General features: G+C 41.9%; 1 long non-coding RNA gene across 1 annotated transcript; it reads left to right on the top strand.

Moving 5' to 3' along the window:
• The first annotated feature begins 278 nt into the window (after nucleotides 1-278).
• Nucleotides 279-4094, top strand: LOC115359742 (uncharacterized). Its single transcript, XR_003928276.1, has 3 exons — nucleotides 279-390; nucleotides 524-674; nucleotides 3537-4094. It is a non-coding gene; the product is annotated as an uncharacterized LOC115359742 (long non-coding RNA).
• Nucleotides 4095-8835: the final 4741 nt, after the last annotated feature.

Genomic DNA, 8835 nt, shown 5'->3' with positions numbered 1-8835 from the left:
CCACCAAGGCAGAATTGTAGGGAGATTGGAAGGCGGCTGTGTGGTAGTGAGTTGGTAGAATTCAATGGCCAGAGAAGAGCTGGTGAATGGAGTTTATGATGGGCACGAGGAAAAACTTGCTTTGCTGAAATAATCAACTCTAGTAGCAGAGTACTAGAGTGTCTGAGAGATTTACTACCACAGTGGCAAGCAGAGCAATCTGGCAGCAAATGGAGGGAGTTCTTATGCCAGGCTTCTTATGCAGAAGTCCAGATGAGTTGATTGGAGGCAGGTGTGGAGGTGAAGCAGGAGCCAGGGAGAGAGTGTGCAACGCCCATGCCACAAACAGACAGACACACAGAGACTAAGGGAGGAGGAGAAAACACAGAGAAACAGAAGAAGAAAAATGAGGTCTGGCTGGAGCACAGCTGGGCTGGACATTCTACTATTTTTCTTTAACACACCTCTATGGACACATGCCCAGAAACATATAATAGTATAATCTGCTGCTTTCTTTCTCTCTCCCTCTCTGTCTCTCTCTCAGTTCCCTTTTCACTTCCCTTCCTTGCCCTGTTTGTATATTGGATCACAGAGGGATGTGTACAGTTCCAGATTTTAACCTGGGCATGTGTGTGACCCTTACAAAAGACAAGGATGTCCTCCTGGCACTCGTCAGCAGTGAAGTGACTCGGCAGGTAACGCTGTACAGTTGTCCCTCGCTATAACGCGGTTCACCTTTCGCGGCCTCGCAGTTTCGCAGATTTTTTTTAGTGCAATTTTGCATGCTTTTTTTTTTTTTTTTTTTTTTTTTTTTACTGGACTTATTTTTCTACGAAGGTTTGAACTTTGAGAGTGTTTAAACAAGAGAGAAAAGTGAGAAAATGTTAATGCCTGTCTGGCAAAAGTGTATAAAGTGTGTAGTGAAGGGTTTTACAGTCTTAAAACATCTATAATAATTGTAAAAAATAAAGCTGACTACTTAGTGGATTTCGCCTATTGCGGGTTATTTTTAGAACGTAACTCCCGCAATTAAAGAGGGACTACTGTACTCCATCTAACTCGATTACGTCCAGGTTGTCTTTCCACTCTGTGAACATTCTACGATTTTCAGTGAATGCTCTGGCATGAAAATGAATGAGTCAAATCATCACAAAGTCAAAGTCAAACCATTCCACACGTGTTTATAGAGTATTATGGTTTTAAACTAGCCTACCTTTATGGCTGATGGTTTACATTACTTAATGCCTTTTGCGTCATTATCAGTAATATGTAAGTTGAGGATGTGTACCTTCCTGTTCCCCGGGGATGCTTGATATGATCGTCTCCCCCATTGATGCTAAAAAAATGTAACCCAAAATTAACTAGAATCTATAGTATGTGCATAATTATTATATCTCAGTTAGAGCTATAAATAAAACTGTGGTAGTAGTCACCCTCCATATCTTCTGATGTGTCTTTGAAGGGACACAAGAGCTCTCCAGCTGGGTTGAAGACCTCCACTTGGATGCCCTCCATGAGCTGGTCTTGCCCCTTGTCCCAAACCAGCTCCAGGATGTTGCTTGGCAATGCAGTTCAGCATCGCCGCCTTGGTGTTCCATCTAGTCTGATCTTAGGACCCTGATCACTTACAAACACAACGTTTGACAAGTCTTTAGCTGCCAAGTTGTTTGTGTATGTTGTGGCAGTTTTCTTAATTATGCCGTCAAACTTTAAAGCAAAAATCACTTGATTTGCTAGTTTCCAGTCTTCTCTGACAAACTGACATGTCGGCACTGTACATGATCTCATACTGAAGCTGTCAGTCCATATATCAGCTGTGATGCCAATTCTGTTTTAGAGTAGCCTTTTATTTTTTTGCCTGCTCTTTTGCCCTGTCGCAGATGGTCTGCCTGTGGGAGATTGACAGAGTCCACATCCTCAGCCCCATAACATGCACCGATGTTTATTAGCCCTTGTGCCACATGACTAAACCCCTTATTGGACACTATATCAAATGGGTGGAGGTCAGAGCAACAGAATCCCACAAAATTGTCCACAAGGTTAGATTTTGCTGCAAGTAGAACCTTGTTGTTGATGAATGCTGACATCAAGAATGAATTGATGGAGTTGGCTGAGGGTCAATGGCATGAATACCTGTTCAGGTTTGATGTAGCTGTCTTATGGGCATCATATTTATACAATGCCCTGCAACTCAAGCAGATGAAGTAGTCTGTAACGATGTCAACGGACAGGACAACCTGCCAGAATCTCTGCCTCACCCTAGTCCACCATATTATCAGTGATAACCTCCTCTTTCTAGCTGTGAAAACAAAAGATACGGATAAAACTCGTAGGTGAAGACTCAACACGAAAACACATGCATTGAGAGAGAGAGAGAGAGAGAGAGAGAGAGAGAGAGAGAGAGAGAGAGAGAGGTTAGAGACATGTTGCATCATTTCTGGTTGGTCAAAAAATGGTGTAGCATGTTGAATTTCTGTCATAATAACTGCTTCAGCAGTATACTATGGGAGTGAGGATACTGTAGGTAGTGTTTAGCATTAATATGTTGTATTAATATGTATATTTTTGAGACACAGGGCGAGAATGACTTCAGTATACTTTTTTTTTGTGACGAATAACTTATCTGACTCAACGTGGACAATCCTGATGCACTAACCTACCACCCACCTGGCTCTAATAATAGGCTAGAATAAGTTCTAAGTGTTATTTGCATGTACAATTTAGTCGAGCACAGACAAACCACACACACATGCACACACCACTGTGTCACTTGATCATAAAAGTTTATGGGTAGTTAAAAGTCAAGGCTCACCAGAAAGTGCATGCAGAATGTGGCTACATCTAGTTGGTCATTTATTTTGCTTGTTTACCTGCACCTGTTTCATCCCCACACCTTTTCCTCCCTGAACATGGACCCCCTTTGCACACACACACGCACACGCACACACACACACACACACACACACACACACACACACACACACACACACACACACACACACACACACACACACACACAGTTTCCTCTCCAGTGGTGCAGAGGCAGATTTATGATCAGGGCTGACACAGCCGAAAGCTCTAGCCAGGTGTTCTCTTCTTTCCTTTTTTAAAATTACTTACTTGGGTGTTTAAAATTGTTTACCTACAGGTGTACGAGCCCCCCCAACTCCCTCATCCCCACCCTTTCTGCATTTGATTATAGAGCTTTCACTGTGTGCAGTCAGTTAATGGCAAGGTGTGATGAGACCTGAGGAAAAGGAAGGAACATTTTTGTCATAACAGATTAACGGTTAATGTAATTCTCCCCTAAGCACCTCAGCAAACAGATGGGAGGCATAAAGCCCCGTTATCTGTGTGCGTCTGTGAGGACTGGCACTGCGGCGTGTGTGTGTGTGTGTGTGTGTGTGTGTGTGTGTGTGTGTGTGTGTGTGTGTGTGGAAGAATGAAGTTTTTAAGTGCACGTGTTTGTGCCAATGTGCATTTCTCTCTGTCTGTGTGTCCTTGTGTGTGTGTGGCTGCATACACTCAATTGTGTGTATGTGTGTATGTGTTTACAGTATGTGTGTGTGTGAGATGTATCCACCACAGAATGAGAAGAAACAGCTGGGCAGGTGGCTCATGTGGAACACCAAGGCGAAAATCTTCAATTGAACAAGGATGTCAGGCCCAGACACTTAACGGCTGACGCAACAGAGGCAACTGCCACTGGCAAAACATCACAAGACAGGCAGATTTCAGCGTGGCACAATGAAGTGAAGTAAAAAAGGAAGCGCTATAAAGAAAAGGTCATGATTTTTGGAGGCTGAAAAACATTTTTGCAGGTTCTGATCAAAATTGCACCCAAGAGAGAGACAGAGAAAGTGAGAGGGAATGATTGTGTTTGCGTCAGAGAGAGTGAGAGCAGCAAGAGGAACATTAGACTTGTCATCTTCTGTCATCTGCCATTATCCAACAAATCACAAACTATTAGTGTTCTTCTTGTCTTTTTTTTTTTTTTTTTTTAGCCAAGTAGGAATAACATAATATGCCCAGTAGATGGCTCTGACCCCTGGGGAATCCAGTTATGGTTTATGTGCAAGTCATAAAGTGCTTTTAGTTGAGGAAAGGCATCTGGAAATGAGAGGGTGCTGTTTGATGTTGTTGTGTGAAAGCAATAAATGGATGAAACATTACAGCAAGACGCAGTGTTGTGTAGGAAATTTCTATGTGTCATCATCATTTTTGTCTTTCCTTGGTAAGAAAAAAAAAGACAGGACAGGATGCAACTTAAAGGACCAAGGACTTGCATGTTTAGTGTCATATCTACAACGTGTGTACTTCTTGTTTCTTGTTAATCTTTTGTTCATCAGATGTATTTTAGAACTCCAGTATCATTTTCCCTGCCTTTTATCCAGCCACTGGTTTCCACTCATTCCACTACGATATGAAAATGAACTTTCAGAGACTTGAAACTTTCCTCAAACCAGCATTCCATCACTGTAATAAAGCTGTTCACATTACTTTTTCTATAAGCAGCAGCACTGTTGGGTTTTGATGACTTGAAATTAGACAGAGTGAAACAGTCTATCATAAAATAGTCCTCGGGCAAATGTTTGCTTTGCACAGCCAATTATGAATGGTGATGACAGTGTTAGGTAGAAGCTATCAGCCAGCTGAAGGTTAGGAACAGGACACCATAAAGTGGGTGTTTCACCCAAAAATTCAAATTTGAAAATGGAGGGATTTCGATATGTTGTGAAATCTTTTGTACTCCCACATGATTTGCAAAATGGTTTGTTGCAATGTAAAATGTGGGGAAATTGTAGTAAATGGGACAAACAGTCAAAGTCACTGGTTGGTCCTTTCTAGGATAAGTGCAAACGTGTCCTAGAAGTCTGTTGCTGGGTTTGTTGCTGCACTGACAACAGGCAGCCAGTGCATGGAGTCTTGAATAATTTCCACCTCAATGTTCCTCTTCCTTGTTCAACAGTTCAACAGCACTTCAGTAGGGGATAATCAGGGATTTGTTTAAATTAATGCTTTTATTATCTAAACAAATATGTATACAAAAGTCTTAATTTTTAATGTTGCAAGGTTTTCGGATGTCAGTGTACAAAGAAGCTAAACACTGGATATACTTGAGATCTTACATTGTAATATGGCCAGCTAGTCCAGTTTTCCAGTTAACTTAAATTTCTGAGTTGAGTCCTGTGCCCCTGCTTTGCTGTCTACTGCCTCTGCAAAAATCTTTAGGACAACCTGTGGACAGTCAGTCAGGCTACAGAAACTACAGGCTGCACATGTGGCAAGAACTTCATGAGCACCACAGGTGATAGCAAAACTAATCCTGACCCCAAAGGTACTCTTCAGTGTCAGGATGAGATACACTGGGCTTTCACATGTTAGTGTCACATGGTTAGGTTTAGGCAACAAAACCACTTGGTTAAGGTTAGGGAAAGGTTAGGTTTTGGCACCAAAACAAAGGCTGGACATCGTCACAGTCGAGCATGAAAGGTCTAGCTAGAAATGGGAATCAGACTTGGTCTTTTGCATGAAAGTCTTGTGGCTTACATGCCCACCATCCACCTTGACCACATACCTTTGCTGACTTTCTCACTCTTTTACTATGACACCATCACCCGCGTCTCACACTGACGCCAAAGGGTGCCCTTGGCTTCTAACAGATGCATTTGGTGTCGGTATTAGATGCCGAAGGGTGTGACCAAGCTGAGGTATTTGACGTCCTGGGAATGAGAATAGGCTGAATATGTGATGGTTCATACTTTCTTGCTCCAGCAGAAACCACAGCTCAATACAGTAATGCCATTTCGATGTGATATGTGTTTCAGCTTTTCGTTCTTCTCATTTAATATCATTGTTGTTTAAATGATGAAGGTGCAGTTACATATTCTTTGTAAAAGGGAGAGAGTGACTGAGTGTGAGACAGCAAGAACAGGAAACTTTAGTAATAGTAAGACTCATGGGAATGAGAGTGAAGGAGAGACAGCAATAACAGGTGAGATGGATGGAGAGAAAGTGAGTGAAAAGGCAGCCACAGCACAGCAACGATAGAAAGAGAGATCAACTCTAATCCATGTAAAATCAGCATTCACGTCTCCCTCCCTGCCTGCTTGCCTGGCACTACATTGCCAGTAAATTCACCACATCCCCTTGTCTGAGGTGAAACAACTCCTTCCCTCACAGGAAATGAAGGCAAAGATCGAACTGCTGGTAGGGAATGATATACCATGGCAGCGCTGCAGATATCTCATTTGGGTTAACAGAAACTGCAACATGGTTCAATAGCACCGCTAATGACTAGACTGATAGCATTGAGTTTGATGGATGGGGCCGAACTTGTGCTGATTGGATTGGTATGCAACAATTGTCTGGACTGCGCTACTGGGCCAAACAGGGCTTGGCTACCAAGGGTTTAAAAAAAGAAAGGAAAAAATGGCCATCTTTTTGTTTGTAGGTAATTTGTGAGCCGCGTTAGAATTTCAAATAAGCCAGTGTTTTTGTCTCTGTGCTATTTGCTTATGACTGGCTGTTTTATTTGAAAGGGTCAAGCACAAATTGCACCTGCGTTTGTATGTACAGCCCAAGCCAATTGTCACCATCTGGCTCTTGATGGGAACTAACAACTGAAAAACAAGAAGTAAGACATTCACAAACATGTTGATCTGGGCTGGCAATGCATTGGCTAAACCCCCACTTGGCCCTCCTGTGGAGAAATAGTTAATGGGTCTAGACAGGCTGGAGACAGACTCATCTGAGTGGTTAGTCAAATGACAATGACAACAAAGGTCTTCAGGCACCGAGATCTGTCCCCGTCACACAGAGAGGAATATGAGAAAAACCATTTAGATTAAAACAAATGTACCGGAACAAACCAGACCATTGTGCTTTGCTGTAGCTGGACATCTTATTGTTGTTTTTGTAATATGTGGCAAAAACCTTGAAATGTCTTGTGGAGCAGACCAGAATCAAATAGAATTAAAATTTAATTCAAGCATGCTTTGATAGCTTTGATAGTCTGAACTTGCCATTACACATATATGTAGCTCTATGTTGTTATTTCTACCCATCTGCTACCGAAAAACACACTACAGCACATGTTAAGAAATATTTACAAATACGTTTTGCCCCAGGTCTGTGTTGAAAAAAATTATAGATGAATCACTGACTCTCGGGTGCAAAACAGAAAAAACAGCAGCTTGTAAAAGGCATGGGGAAAGGGGAGTGAGAATCTAAAATAACTGAACTTGTTCTCTGCATGAACAGGCTTTATCTGTTGAGGGTCACAGACTTCCACGTTGTGGGAAAACAAACATTGCAGGGAGTGAGACACATTTTTGAAATGGGTGAAACTGGCCACTGATCTCCTCATCATGCTCAAAGATGGTGGATAAAAAGACTGTGGATTTTGTGTGTTATGGTTTTCTTAGCTGTGACCACCTTTTGTGAGATTTGAGAGCCAATCTCAGACAAAGAAAAAGCAGGCAGTTATAGTTATATAACCACTTTCAAATGGGCCTCACAAACAAACAGCCTTTTTACAAATATAGTCACCTTTTGTCACAAACTGCTAATATACGTGTAGGAGGTTTCTCACATTTTTCAGTAGATGCCAGTGGTCTGCTTTGTCTGCTCTGGTTCACTCTGTGAATTTCTACTTTGGATGCATTAGGTTTCCGCTTTGATAAATGTTGTCGTGTCAATAGGTAGGCATAGAGTCCACTATCTTTGTTTTTATCCACCATCTTGGCTTGTCTCTTGCTGGGGCCGGGTGCTCTCCATGGTGCTGAAACTCCTCAGGCTGCCTAGCAGAGCTGGTAGCCGCCCTCCACATGTGTTTGGAGTGTTGTTTGTGATATTCCCTATGTTGTCTTGACTTATATGAAGTTCAGTTACTTTTACATCAGGCTGTAATTTGCATTCTTGAGAATGTATACATTCGTTCAGCTACAATGCAGCAAGTTTTGACTCTGTTTTTTCTTTCATGGTAGCATAGCAACAGTTGGTGCTCTTGTGCTGCCCGAGAGGAGTGTGTCTGCTCATCACACACACACACACACACACACACACACACACACATACACACAGCTGTCTTCCTGGGTTCAGTGAGGCACCACCTCTTTATTGGCCAGCACAAACAACATAATGAAGGTTAGATAGATGATGAAAACCTCCACAGAGCCAATGAAGCACTCCAGCTCAGGGCATGGTTATTGTACAGAGAATACATAAAGAGGCAAAATGTACAGGAGGCTGTTTTGTGAACAGCTGAATTCCTACTTTGTATAAAGTACTGGGTTGCATTTTGGCTGACATACTCCAAGCCATAGTATCCATCAGATACATATTTGTTATTGAGTAACACAAAATGTGATATTTCCAGAGCATTGGTCCTAGCTACAGGTGTTGCTATGCGACTGTTCAAAACTTGACTGTGACTGCAAACTCCAACTAAGAGGTGAAATATCTCTTTCTTTTGCACATGGCACTCTCATAACTAAAATAAAGCTAAAGTCTCAGAATGCAAAGATTATGTAACAGTAGTCCTTTCCATTGAATATAATATACTATTAAAAAAACAATGTAAAGAGATTCTCAAGGGACAGGCAGCCTCAGATGTCTAACTGTCATGCCCATCTGTTTTCCCTGCCACTATAATTAACATATCCACATTGTTTTCGATATGCACATCATGTGCCATATCTTGCATACCATGTGTGATGTCTTTGTCTAATTCTCCGTATCATTCATCCCTTAGCCCCCATGCCTTTCAATCATTCACTGCTTACCTATTCTCCTTTCTCCTTTCCATGAATGTGAATCCACGTTCCTTTCTCTTCATCTCATCTCTCCTTCTTT

The sequence above is a fragment of the Myripristis murdjan genome, chromosome 5, assembly GCF_902150065.1.
Source record: "Myripristis murdjan chromosome 5, fMyrMur1.1, whole genome shotgun sequence".
Lineage (NCBI taxonomy): Eukaryota > Metazoa > Chordata > Actinopteri > Holocentriformes > Holocentridae > Myripristis > Myripristis murdjan.
The sequence above is the reverse complement of the archived record's forward strand: the minus strand, read 5'-3'. Positions and strand labels throughout refer to the sequence as shown.